Source organism: Fukomys damarensis, unplaced genomic scaffold (genome assembly GCF_012274545.1).
Source record: "Fukomys damarensis isolate Sample0158 unplaced genomic scaffold, DMR_v1.0_HiC HiC_scaffold_7, whole genome shotgun sequence".
Taxonomy (NCBI): domain Eukaryota; kingdom Metazoa; phylum Chordata; class Mammalia; order Rodentia; family Bathyergidae; genus Fukomys; species Fukomys damarensis.
In genome coordinates, this window is record NW_022900919.1 from 24,622,410 (window position 1) to 24,633,930 (window position 11,521).

The 11,521-nt window shown below is 44.2% G+C and overlaps 1 protein-coding gene across 2 annotated transcripts in view; it reads right to left on the reverse strand.

Annotated features, from left to right (window-relative positions):
* LOC104867451 (speckle-type POZ protein-like) overlaps positions 1 to 11,385 on the reverse strand; it is a 22,541-nt gene extending 11,156 nt beyond the window's left edge. Inside the window, exons 1-2 of one of the 2 annotated variants that reach the window (XM_033761144.1) lie at positions 11,127 to 11,385; positions 10,421 to 10,548 (exon numbers count right to left, since the gene is read on the reverse strand). The gene's annotated coding sequence lies outside the window, so the exon portion shown is untranslated. Of the gene's footprint in view, positions 1 to 329; positions 430 to 10,420; positions 10,549 to 11,126 lie in introns of those variants that run through there. The other variant, XM_033761145.1, reaches the window with a different exon arrangement.
* Between the last annotated feature and the right edge of the window lie 136 nt (positions 11,386 to 11,521).

Here is an 11,521-nt window from a genome sequence, read left to right on the forward strand (position 1 = left end):
AAAAAAAAAAAAAAAAAAAAGAGAGAACGACAAAAAATAAAAATAAAAAATAAACCTTTCCTCCCTTTCACTTTGGGTATCAGGTATTTTGTCTCAGCACTAAGAGAAAAGTAACTAACACACAAAGCAAAGTATATCCTGAATTACATGGTTTTAGGATGATGCTGTTGGTTTTCCCTTCAAGGATATGCAGCAATGAACAAGTGTTTTGAGGTGAAATTGTAGATGTTCAGGTAAATCCTAACAACACACTGTGTTTCACTGGGCCTGATGCTTTACTGAGGCTGAAAATAGCTTCTCTCTCACCTACCGTTACCATGTTTCTTTACCTGTTATCGTGTTAAGGGCCTGGCTGATGATCGGATCTTGTGAAACGTTGCCACCTTCTTCTCGTAGAGATCTACTCCTTTTTGATGGCAAGCACTTGGGAACCTGCTCTTTTCCTGCTGTTGAAAGTTTGTGCTGATGAAGGAAAATCTAGACTCTCCCAATGGCTACTACTTAGCATCCCATTTTCATGTAGGATGACGGGCTCATACTGCGCTTTTCATGTTCACTTCACTTGATGAGACGGTAAAGATTTTTGTTAATATCCAGCTTTATACCGCTCTGGATATTGACTCTTGGAACTTCTGCTGGTTTCTATTCATGAGAGAAAGAATTCTCTTACTAGGCTTTGTCCTTAGAGTTCCATGGAGACTTTAGTTGTGAAACACATGGGCTCTGCAAACACACGTCGACTCAGCAATTTTCATATATGTTGGTAGGAAGAGTCATGGACTAAGTATTATCTGATGACAGAGCTCCCAATATCAGAGTGAGCCACACAATGTATGCAGTTGGATCCCTACAGACAACCGGGTAAGTGTGAGCTTGGTGTCAGGCCACTGATAAGGTACTGCCACCTCCACTGGCATGAGGAAGTGACAAAGTTGTCTCTTGGCCTTTCGGACTTCCTGTTTGATTTGCAGTTCTCAGATCAGAAAAGCAAGGAGTCTTCTACCAGGCTACTGGCTGTAAGAGGACACTTGGCATGAGTTAGGAGAAGTGGTTGCCAAACTGGTGAGCACTGAAGGAATGATTCTGTCCAGGTGTTTATATTTGTTGTGGCCCTGGTCAGACAGCATTAAGTGCAGCAGATCCTGCAAGAGTCCACTTAGGAGAGGTTAGCCTCTAGGGACCGGACTGCCTCCCAGGCAAGCATCCCAGCATCCAGGTGTTTCCTGAGTGACTAACTGGTTTTCATGGGCACCATATGCTCATTGGCTCTACACTGATGTGTTCTCCCAAAGGTCAGGTAAAAATCAGGATCCTAGTACCTCATTTGGTACTATGTGATCTTCCACATTCAGGTGGAATTTAGGAGTGTGTGCATAAAGAAATATTCTCATGGGCTGGGGATTTAGCTCAGAGGTTCCGGCACCTGCCTCACAAGCACAAGGACCTGAGTTCAATTTCCAGTACCACCCCCCCCCAAAAAGAAATATTCTTATGTTTCCTAGAAGCACATCCCCATGGTTTTGGCAAGAGAAACTGTGTTAGTTACTCTTCTCTTGTTGCTGAGACAAAACACCCAACACCCAAAGTTGGAGAGGAAGAGGTTTATTTGGCTTGTAGGCTGTACAGGTTTCAGTCCATAATCAACTGGCTCCAAGGCAGGAATGGCAAACAGGCATCGCAGAGGGGAAACAATACGGTACACACAAGGTAGCAAAGATATCAAGGGAGTTTAACAGCATCTTTCTGCCCCTTTTATCTTATTCAGACTATTGGGATTAGGGTGATAAGAAACCAATCACTCACGTGTAGTGGTTTAGTAATCACACTCCTTTAATCCCAGCATCACACGTTCCTATTCAACTATTCCTGGAAAAGAACTCACTTCATCTGCATGAGGCTTTTGGGGGACATCTAAACACAAACCATAACAGAAAGTTTCAGACCTGATGCCATATTCAACATTGGGGCCTTTTGTGCATATAGATTTGACTTTTGGTTGCGAATCTCTACTCTGTCCCATTTGGTGTTACAGATGTGGTTCAGTGCCTTCTTGATAGTGTGAGAAAGCTTAAAATGCTATTCTAGCCCTACTGACTGATCTCCTGCAAGTCAGAGCAGTCCCAGAGGGGGAATAAGTAAGGCAATCAAATGTTGTCGCAGGGTAGTGGTGGTGAAGGTATGGTACCCATGCTGCAGCAGCTGTTTGTTATCATTGAAAGCTCTAAAATGTTCATCATCACTGTCATAGGGTATGTCTATGAGACAGGGACTTAGGATGGTTTGGCTGTTTTCACCACGAGTGTGCAATTATTTTTAGACAGCTAGTTGATGGGCTCATAAGAGGGGCCTTGTACAGGAGATGAACCCTGAATGATAGGATAATATGGATATTGTGCAGGTAGACAGACAAGGGCATCAGTAAAGGATAGGTTTTCTGCAGCATCTTTTCCTGTGCGGGATCCTGAATTTCCACTGAACTGTGCGGGGCCACTCATTTGAACATCTCCAGGACCCAGATCAGTGCAGGTGAGGCCTCTCTCATTGCACTTGACAGGCATTCTCCCTGAACTGCAGAAGATGTGGTTCCCTCTGTGTTGTTGTGCTCTTGCTTTCACCCAGACACCCAGAAAAGCAGAGTGTGGATTAGCCAATCCAGTGATGATGAGTTTGTCCTTGGTTTAGGGTGCAGGAAAACAAATTGTGAAGCACTGTGTTCCTGGAATTGCTTGTTTCCTCGTCCAGTGACATTGTGCTGTACCATCCAGCCTTCCAAGCAAGAAGCACAGGGATCTTTGCAGGTGAGCAGTTGATGAAGATTAGAGTTTCAGGATTGTATCCATCAATATTTACTAAAGAATCAGATATAGCACAAGATATACAGATATATATGAATTTACAAGACTGGCTTACGATGGCCACCAACAGAGTCAGATGAAGAAGAGTGCAGAGGGTCTGTCTGCACACTGGAAATTGAAGGATTTAGTTGAAGGTCTGGAGCTCACAGCAGTGCCCATGCAAGGTCATATCAGGAAGCTGAGGGATCTGCAATGGAAGGCTAAAGAGTCTATGCCAGAAGGGAGCCTGAAGCATCCTCGCCAGAAGCCAAAGAGTCTACACTGGAAGCCAGAAGATGATGTCCAAGGTGAAGACAGAAGCTCCTCCAAAGGAACAGAAGCAGCTACATCCTTCCTCATTTCCCCTTCATATCATCCAGGCAATGAGCCACCCTAGGGTGGATCTCCCATGCTCTGGGGAATGGCATTGCTGAGCCAATTTAGCTAAGCTTCTCTTAACCAAACTTCTCAAGTTGACACAATCAATCAACCATCACAGGGATGATAGTGTTCTTCTCAGTTTGGTTCTGCTATACACTTGGAGTAAAAGCATTTCATGCCAATGGTGATGGTTAATGGAAAGGCCAGGAGTCCTTGTAGAGGAAACTGAAAACTGAGTAACATGGTTTTAATGTGGTGGTGTTATTCTTCTCTTCAAGTGTATGCAGTGATGAATAAAAGTTTTTGGAGGGGAGACTGATTGCAGATGCTAGGGTAGGTCCTAATATGGCAGAGCCCAGTTCACAGGGCCAGATTTTTTTTAAGCCAATTGAAAAGGAGCCTCTAACTAAACTGCAGTTGCTGTGTTTTGCTACCAGATATCCTGATAAAGGCCTCGCATGATGATAAGGTCTTGTGAGATGTTGCTACCTTCAGCCATGGGACATCTTTATTTTCTGATGTACATTGGAAGAGGACACTTTTGCTTCTATTTTCCTTGCTGTTTGACATGTGTACCAAAGCATGTAGAACAAGGGACTCTTGTCAGTGGCTACAGGTATGCATCCCCATATTAAAGTGGGATGGCTGGCCCACAATGCATTTTTCACACTCACTATGATAGAGTGATAGAGGGCAGGGATTCTTGTAAATATCCAGACTTCCACCTCTGTGGATATTGCCTGTGGAACTTCTGCAGGTTTCCATTCAAGGGAGAAACAATTCTGTTACTAGGCTTTGTCCTTGCTGTTTTTAAAGTAGTGAAGCAAGTGGGTTCTGCAAACACAGTGACCTCTGGAATCTCACATGTGCTGGTTCAAGGAGATGTTGATTAAATCAGTGTTCCCTGAAGTGTTTTTCATAGAACTTCTCAAAGATCTGAGTGAGCCTGGAGCCTGGTAGATTCTCAGGTAGATTCTCAGGTAGATTCCTACAGGCATCCAGGTAGTGCACACTTGGGATGAGGCAGCTGATGAGATCCTGCCACCTCCGTGTGCATGGGTAAGTGATGGAGGTGTCCCTCAGTGTTCAAGGCTCCATCCTTGATATAAAGGTGCTCAAGTTACATAGAATAGATTCCCAAGCCATGCTCGTCACTGCGAGGGGACAGCTGACTTGGGTAAAGGCAAATGAATGCCAAGCTGGTAAGCATTGAAGAAGTGATTCTGTTCAGGTTTTTGTTTTGGTTTCATCCCTGGCTGGGGAGCTGTAAACATAAGAGATTTGGCAGGCGTCCACTTAGGAGAATTTTGACTTGAGACAGGCGATCATGCCTGGTAGTCATGCCATTTCCCTAGCAATCATGCCAGCATCCAGGTAGTTTTCCAGAGTCATTCAGTGGTTCTAGTGAGCACTGAAATTCTCACTGGCTTAACACCAACACCCTATTCTACATGTTTCTTCCACATCGTCTTCAAGAGAGGATAGGGATGTTGAGAAGACTGTACCCAGAACCTCATGCAAAGATCAGTGTGTTGGTACCTGGTTGATCTGTATTCATGTAGACATCAGGATTATATGCAAATGATATTCCCTAGTTTCCTAGTGCATCTTGTGAAGGACTTGGCTAGCATGTAGCTCAGTGGCCACATTCAATGCCAGACTGTTTTTTCCTTCATAGATTTGACTGTTGATGGTGAGCCTCTGATGTTTCCGCCCTTATTTGGCAAGTGTTTCTTTCAGTGCCTTCTTGGCATCATTGCCATTGCAGCTGACCAGAGAATCTGACAGGACAGCTCCTGTTCGAGGCTAAAGGGCCCCTGATAGGGGATGTTGCTGGTGTTTACTGTTCTCTTTTCCCACTGGAAGAATCTTTTGGTATCTATTTGAAGCCACTGTGAGTAGTTAAATTTACACGAGAGAAGGCAATCTGAGCAAGTGGGAGTCTGTGGGTGTTTTGTTATGCATGGGATGTGGTGACCATTACACAGATCTGACTGTTTGTTAAGCAGTGATGTGGTTATAATTCTAGGAGGGCCAGAAAAAATGGACAGGCTGAGTGAATGGAACATCTTGAGCAACCTGGGAGTTGATATGATCAGCTTGGGCCAATAATTGTAACATATAATTACATTGGTGGGGTGTAGATGTCCTGATGGTGTGCTGGAGGATAGATTATGCTGAATGCGGATGGGAGCTTAGAAGGTCAGGCTAGTACCAAAGGTTATGTGGACACACATTGGCTTTTTTGAGTTTTTGAAAATGAAAACATTAGTGATATAAGACTGAATGTGTTGGGCCACATGTCCCGTCTGAGTTGTTTTGGTCATTTCATCAATGGGGAATCCAGTAAGGCCCTTTTGTTTAACGGTTACATTGGTCCCTTTGTTTCATGTTGAGGACAATATGTCAAGTTAGTAAGGACCCAGACCTGGGGAGTGCCTGGAGTGGCTGTATAGGTCTCTTAAGACAGAGATACAAAAGCAGCATTTTTTTTTTTGGTACCAAGGATCAAACTCGGGTTCTTGCACTTATGAGACAGGCAGCAGAACCATTGAGCTAAATCCCTGGCCCTAAACATGTTTCTTGTATACAGCATAATGTTGGTTTTTGTTCATTGACCCATTGTGCCAGTCTTTGTCTTTTGATTCTAGAATTGAAATCATTTACATTGAGAATTATTACTGATTTACTGATTGGTATTGACTTATTCCTGTCATTGCATATTCTCCTATTGTTGAATCCCTATCTTTGTCTTGTGCTTAACTGCTCACCCTCCCTAATATATTTCTTCTATTAGACTTTTTGTCATTGTAAGCTCCAATGTCACTTTTTAGGGTGTTCTTGAGAATTTTCTGGAGTGCTGGTTTGGTGGTCATAAATTTCTTTAAATTCTCTTATCATCTTTACCATGAAAGTATCCTATTTCTCCATCTTTTTTGGGTGGGTACTGGGGATCAAACTCAGGACCTTATGCTTTCGAGGCAGGTGGCAGCACCACTGAGCTAAATTCCTGGCCCTTTTCCCCATCAATTTTGATGAGTAGCTTTTCAGAATATGTCACACTAGATTGGGAATTTGTTTACTTTAGGACTTGAAACACTTTGCACTCTCCTGGCCTTTAAATTTTGTGTTTTAGGATCTACTGTAATTTATTTTTGTGGTAACAGGGATCAAACTCAGGACCTTGCACTTATGAGGCAGGCACGGTGCCACTGAGCTACATCCCCAGCCCAGAATCTGCTGTAATTTTGATGGATCTTCCTTTATAAGTGATTCTTTACTTTTCCATGAGTTTAAGATTCTGTTCTTGGGCCGGGGTTTTAGCTCAGTGGTTCTGCTGTCTGCCTTGTATAAACAAGGACCCGAGTTCAATCCCTGGCACCAAAACAAACAAACAAACAAACAAACGATTCTGTTCTTGGGTGAACTTCCAGGATTTTGACTACAATGTGCCTTTTCTGATTGTGGCTATTTGGAGTCCTTCATATTAAAGGTGTCATTCATTCATTGGTCACGGACAACAGCCCTGTCTTCTAGTTCTGAGACTCTGTCCCTACATTTGGTCACTTTACTTGACTAAACTTTCAATAAATTTTTAACCTCCTACATTGCTATTTTGAGCCCTTTCATGAACTCTAATCCTTCTCTGTGCTGGTTGTGTATGCTTTGTATCATTTTGCTTATGTTTCTTTTTATTTGTGTCATCTTTAGGGTCACTGATAATTTTGTTTGATGGACCCAATATCTTATTATTATCTTGTTGTTGTGAGATTCCCAACTACCTTAGTGAACTGTTTTGTTATCTTTCATACCATTTCAAATATTAAGTGTGAGGCTTTTGGTTTCCTCTTCTTCAGTACCCCATAGATCAACATTTGGGAAACTGGGAGTTTTGGTAGGCATTCTGTTGGCTTTTTTCTCACATTTCTATTTTTCTTTGTTTTGCATTGAGGCTTGTGGGTTTGTTGTACTGGAAAGTTCTGTCTCTATTATGGAGAACTCTGTAGTTAATGTCTACTTTTTAGTGGTGTCCTTTGGACGTGGCAGAACTACTGGCCATTACATCTGTCCCACGATCCATCCTCCTGCATTTTCTTGAGATGGGAGTTTGCAGCATGCTTTTGTTTTTGTTTTTGTTTGGTAACAGGGATCGAACTCAGGGTGTTGAGCTTGCGAGTCAGGCGACGGAACCACTGGGTTACATCCCCACCCTGTTGAACCATGTTTGACCCCATCTCCAGTTTTCCCAGAATGGGCTGTAGTATTGCTAATAACCCTTAGGCATACTAGATACTGACATCTCAAGAAAACCAGTTAATAGCCATGGCTATGATATCTTGGCTATAGAAATAAAATGACCATCTATTATAGCATTAAATACAAACTGAATATTGACAAATGCTCTAGACCAATAAAGTACTACCCATGGCCATAGAAAAGAGAGCTGTAATGATACTATAAACACTTAGACAAACCTGTTGCTGTTTGGCCTACTTTGCATTTCTGTGTTAGAAACAGAACTGTGGTATCTGGGAATGTACATCTTTGTTCTCCTAAGTGAAGGTTTCTTGATTCACACCTCATTCTGCTGATGTGTCCCCAAACGACTGTGATTATTATTAAAGTAATCGCCTTTTCTGTGTGTGTGTGTGTGTGTGTGTGTGTGTGCGCGCGCGCGCGCGAGTGCGCGCCCTTAATAGCTGGGCAGGGATGATGGAAGTAGGGTGAGTGGAGTCAGGTGCCATAGTGTATGTCTCCCCCTGGTGGCTCGATGGTGTCATGCATGTTCTGTGTGGGTCTGTGACCCGCTGCCTACCTTTCTGGTCATTCCTCCCTCCAGGTGTCTGAGGCTCACAAAGGTTGAGGCACTTGCTGCAGATCACATAGTTATTAAATGCCTGCATCTTTGCAGTGTAAACCAAGCCCTGCTCCCCTTCTGATCACTAAATCCAGGGGAATTATCTTCTTTCCCAAACATCTTGGTACAGAATGGAAACTCTGTGTGAATGGGAAATCCCCCGGTGCAGTTCTATCCCAGTGTTCTTTGTCTCAGGTGCTACTGTAGGTCCTAGAGCAGCAGGATGGGGCTGGGGATTTAGCTCAGTGGTTCTGCCACCGGCCTCACAAGCGCAAGAGCCCAAGTTTGATCCCCGGTACCAAAAGGAAAAAAAAAAGCAGGATGCCCTCAGGATAAAGAGAAGCTGCTCCAGGAGCTGTCACTTGAAGTCCAGCTTCTGCATGGACAGGAGGAGAAGGCCCTGTGTAGTGAGTAACACTGAGCAAGCCCAGAGAGGAATGCACAGGTGGCACTGATCGTAGTACGCTGCTGTGATTGTCCTCAGAGGGCCAAGGTTGGCCTCAGCCCAAAGGGTAGAAGGTGGGCAAGCAGTGTCTAGGAATCTGTGTTACCTGGGTCGCTGTCCTGATTTCCAGTGTGGAGGGAGTTTAGTGGCTCTACTTGGGAGGCTCTGTCTGCTCTTTGGTTTCTGGCACAATGTGGAGGGGTGACCAACACTAACTACCTGTGGTGGCCTGGCTAAAAGCACATGAGCTGGGGTCCAGAGATCCTGGATTCAAACCCCAGCACTGTTTCTTCTCGGTCTCTCTAAGATTTTGAGGACTGTCCTTAACTTCTCTGCACTTGAGTTTCTCCAGCTTGTAATGGGAGTGTGACCACCCCCTCCGCATCTGTGTTGTGACGACGGACTAGGGTTGTGTGGAGGGCCCAGCACATGATAATGCACCCATGACCAACACTCGTGGTGAGGACTGGAGCTGTAGAAAATAAGTGCCAGAGCCAGAGTACCTGGTTCGGATCCTAAAGCTGGATGTATTTATGTGTGACCTGGGCCAGGGCCCTGGCCTCAGTTTCTACTTCTCTATAGTGAGTAACAGTAGTGCTCACTTCACAGGACTGATGTGGGGCTCAGATGAGATCATGCTTGATGAAATCATGCATGAAGGACTTCACATGGCCCTAGAGGGTGGCTGACTGTCATCATGAGCGTGATTGTTGTAATTATTCTGACGTCCTTGTCTCAGAATCTGCATTTGGCTTCTCCTTGGCTCCCATGGTCTGTCTCGGGCTACTTGATCTCTGTGGACCAGCTAGAGGAAATGAGGAGCAGGTCCCTGTCTTTCTGGAGCCTCCACGTACGCAGTGAGGTCCAGCTCCTCAGCACCCCTGATGATTGCCTCAGTCTTTCCAGTTCCACGAAACTTGGAGATGTGCTGGTTCTACACTTGCTCATAAGATCTGTTCCGGGCCTGAGGTTCCTTGTGGCAGACTGAGAGGAAGTAGCTGAATGAGGTGAGAAGAATTTTGGGTCTTTTGGTTACACAGGTTCAAAGGCCAGATACTGGGATAGTTGACTGTGAGTGATAAATGGCCACATCATTGGATTAGCATAGTTCCGGGTGTGGCTGAATTGATTTACTGAACACAAAAAACCCACCCGGGGTGTGAGTGGAGCCAGCCAATAAGCTTATAGCTGGGATGGAATAAATGAGGCCCAAAAGGAGGAAGTATCACTTAGGTAAAATGCTTTGGAGGAGCTCCTGTCTTCACTGTCACTTCTGTCTCAGGCCCTTCAGCCTTCCAACATAAACCCTTTGGCTATCAACAGGACTGCAGTGAGCTTCAGACCTTCTGCCTTTCACTGGCTCGTTCAGCTTTCCAACTTGCAGACAACCCTTTTGAATTCTTCTGCACCATACTTCTCAGGTGGCCATTCTAAGTGATGTAGATTTAAAGAATATGGGAGGATATATACAGATTAGTGTGCAGATGCTATGGCCTTTCATGTTAGGTCATGAGCATCCCTGGACTTTGATATCCAGAGAGGATCCTGGAACCAGTCCTCACTAACTGTGGGACCCATTAGGAATGTAGAGCTGCTTTGAAGTGTAGACTTCTCTACACATAATTGCTTCCTTTTTTTCCCAATCCTGGGAGCTGAACACAGGACCACAAGAATACCAGGCAAGTGCTTTACCACCAAGATACATCCCCTTATATATGTTTTCTTAAATTTTGGTCTTGTTTTTGTTGTTGTTGTTGTTGTTTGGTTTTTGGTTTTTGTTTGTTTGTTTTTGTACTGGGGCTCGAACTCAGGACCTTGCACTTTGGAGGCAGGTGGTGGCACCACTGAGCTAAATCCCTGGCCCTTATATTTGCTTAAATTTTGAGACAGGGTCTTACTTACTAAGTTGTCCACATTGACCTTGAACTTGTGACCTTCCTGCTTCAGTCTCCTAAGTAGCTGTGTCACCAGCACATACCACCAGGCCTGGCTGACGTGGTAATTATCCCAGGGATTTTCCAAATACAAGCCTATTAAAACAAAGAAAAAGATCAAGGTGTTCAAGTGAGCTATTCCTACACTTCTCCACTAGAAATGTCTCTGTGGTCCCATAGGTCCTTCATCTTTCCCTGCTTTTGTATCCCGAGACTCCTCTACCCCTGTTCTGGATTGCACCCATTTCTGTCTTCTTGAGGACCATGTTCCATAAAGTCTCCCTTTTCCTTTGAGTTCAAAAGTTTCTCTTTTCCATTGTCTCTTCATCCTTCAACAGACTATTATGTTCACCTATTTTCCATTTTAAAACAAGAAAACTTCCTCAGCCATCACATCTTTTATATCCTATCCCCTCTCCCTTCCAGATGTTTTGGCAGAGAAGCCCTCAGTTTCCTGCTTAGCCTTCTCACTGCTGTAGTTCACTTACTTCGTCCCTGCCTGCTGTCCAGCTTGCTCAACACATCCCAGGTACCAAGGTGCCATAGACAGTGTGCATTCCTGTCCTGGCAGCTTGTGACTGTGCATTAGGATGTTACGTACTGAGTGCTTACTGACCAGCCACTGCCACTGCAGAAGTGAGAAGCAGATCCTGTCCCCCTTGTCATGGACTCACCTACTCAGCCATTCCTGATGAAATCTTGTCCCTTGACTTCCTGTGCTCATTTTTGCAATCTTCACTTAGTGCCACTTCAGTCTTCATAATTTCTGAAACTCTTTCCTTGCTGTCCCCATTCCTATGTTTATATCCATCTTCTTGAGGTAACCAGCTCTATGTCCATGACTTCATTCACTTTGCATACCCACTGATAAAAAGAACTTTACCCATTGTTTTCATTTAACAGTTTTATTGTAATAAGAAACCTCATTTGCTACAATTAGAGATCCCAAGTTATTCCATGAAAGTAACCAGTAAAATTAGCAGTATTCTTAGCATGTACCTTGAGGATATTCTCCAATCTCTCTCTCTCTCTCTCTCTCTCTCTCTCTCTCTCTCTCTCTCTCTCTCTC